We start from the raw sequence: 2,443 nt of genomic DNA, 5'->3' as shown, positions 1-2,443 counted from the left end.
AATATAACTTTACCGATACACTCAACTTCAACAATCGCGCTAAACAAACGCTATAACAACGAACGTGCTCAATAATTGTTTGTTTGTTTTGGAATTTCGCGCAAAGCTACACGAGGGCTATCTGCGCTAGCCGTCCCTAATTTAGCAGTGTAAGACTAGAGGGAAGGCAGCTAGTCATCACCACCCACCGCCAACTGTGCTCAATAATACTTCTGACTGCAGATCAAATACTCACTGTCTACACACACATTATTCCCCCGTCACGTTGTCACCCTCTTATATATACCCGACTACCCTATCTAGTAAATGCTAGGGCATTCGTGAAGGAACAAGATAGTTCTAGAAACTAGAGGGCGTGAGAACAGTCACATGATCTCGATGACGCAACAATATTTATACTACACGCTGTGTTTTAATTAATTTTTATATACCAATTTTAATTACCATTTTGATTTTTTATTTCTAATTTAATTTCAAACAGTAAAGATGTAGTTCAAACAACACTTTAAAACCTTTGCTATTGGCTGTAAGCATATAAAAATGCACGAAAAAAGCAGGCATATCAGACTTACAAGGAAAAAAAATCTACCCAAAAAGGCCCGTTTGTAATTCTTCTTGCCACCCTACAACAAAAATGGCTTGGTATATTAATCCCAAACTGTTTGTACAATACTAAATAAGGTACTGCGAAGGTCGTAGGGGTATTGAAAAGTTGATTTGTTTTTCCTACATTTTACATAAGCTGATACACATCACAATTCTAGTGTAAACGATGTTATCATTACCCCTTGAAGTCAGCTTTTTTACAAATATCTGGTGTTCCTTTAAAAAGTTTAAGTACAGGGTGAAACGGGAATTACCAGCCAATAACAAATGAACATTAGATGACTGTAACATGGAGATACTCAATGCTTTGCACATTATACAATCGGTGTATTTATGAAGTGAAGGCATAAAAAATCAATACACATAATATTCAATTTCATTACACACATTCGTAAAATAATTACTTTAAAAAAGACACGAAGGTTTATTTAAAGCGATATTTTAGACATATATGTTGTATTTGAAAAAGCTGCTTTTCACTGGTTAAAATTTCTTTCGCGTTTAGTGGAGGTTGTGTCTTAGTTCTTTGTCCATAGTTGAGCATAAAAAAATCAGCAAACAAGGTAAGTAAAAATTTGGTTATTTAAGAACTTGCAAAACCCTGTAAAAAAGTAAGGAAACAAGGCTAGAGATACTGCAGACATTATTTTATCCTTATTTTGTCTCCACCAAATGTAATTCTTGGTAAGAGCGTGGAGTCAATGTTTTAGCACAAAGCAATTTTTACCTGAATTATCATTATTAAGATTTTCATTTTCATCAATAGCATTGCTCCCAGTGGACAGCGGTATGTCTGCGGACTTACAATGCTAGAAACCGGGTTTCGATACCCGTGGTGAGCAGAGCACAGATAACCTATTGTGTAGGTGTGTGCTTAACTTCAAACAAACAAAAAAAAAACTGTATAAGTTGTTATATAAGTCAAATATATAAAAGTGGGAGTGCTATAGTACCTCTGGTTCCAACGCCACTGAAATATAATTATTTTATGCTGGGAAGTTTAAAGTGTAGTTTCTTATAACGATACAGAGAAAAAAAATCATAATTGTAGCATTTGGTATATGTGGTAATGTTTTAACAATTTTATGAAAAACTAAAAAAATAGAGTTTGTTGTTGCAATTTCATAAAGATCTTGACAAACAAACACTGATGATATTATCTTAGTTTATTATGTTAGACAAATGTTCATGGTAACTAAAGAGACACACATTTTCTGTGTTTTGAGACTAAGAATTTAACTCTAAAGGTTTTGAAGCAAGTTGAAAAATAAATACCCAGGTTTAATAACTGTCCCGTTCACGAAGTTTTAGTTGAACTCTAGTACCAGCAAAGCTGTCACCTGAGTTCAAGCACACTAAATCCTTTTAATTAAATGAAACAACTTTATGTCTACTTTTCTCTAAAATTGGCAACAGACATGACTGTTTTTCACACTCCAGAAGATGACATAATATCACGTTGAAACATGTAGAGTGACTTTTACAACCATTGATCAGTTTAAATAAAGATTTTAATTGTGTATTATAAAACGTTGTTCGTATATGAATACAATATTGTTACGTATCTGCTAGTTTATTAATTTCCCGTAGAAATTCTTTCCGAGAAACTTCAGCGATACAAGTTATTTCTTGATTAAAACTAGTTTATCCTTTCTCAATACAAACTTTGTAATATACTTAACAACTTTTATAACACACGCTATAAATCACAGTGATTCACACACTTTATTTATGGTGCCTATTGTTCGCTTGACTCGAATTATCTGTCTCTATCTCTCTCTATCTGCCATTATCTCCGCTTTATTTGCCGGGCTTATACACTAAAATAGAGGGCGCC

Source organism: Limulus polyphemus, unplaced genomic scaffold (genome assembly GCF_000517525.1).
Source record: "Limulus polyphemus unplaced genomic scaffold, Limulus_polyphemus-2.1.2 Scaffold1469, whole genome shotgun sequence".
Taxonomy (NCBI): Eukaryota; Metazoa; Arthropoda; class Merostomata; order Xiphosura; family Limulidae; genus Limulus; species Limulus polyphemus.
The sequence above is the reverse complement of the archived record's forward strand: the minus strand, read 5'-3'. Positions refer to the sequence as shown.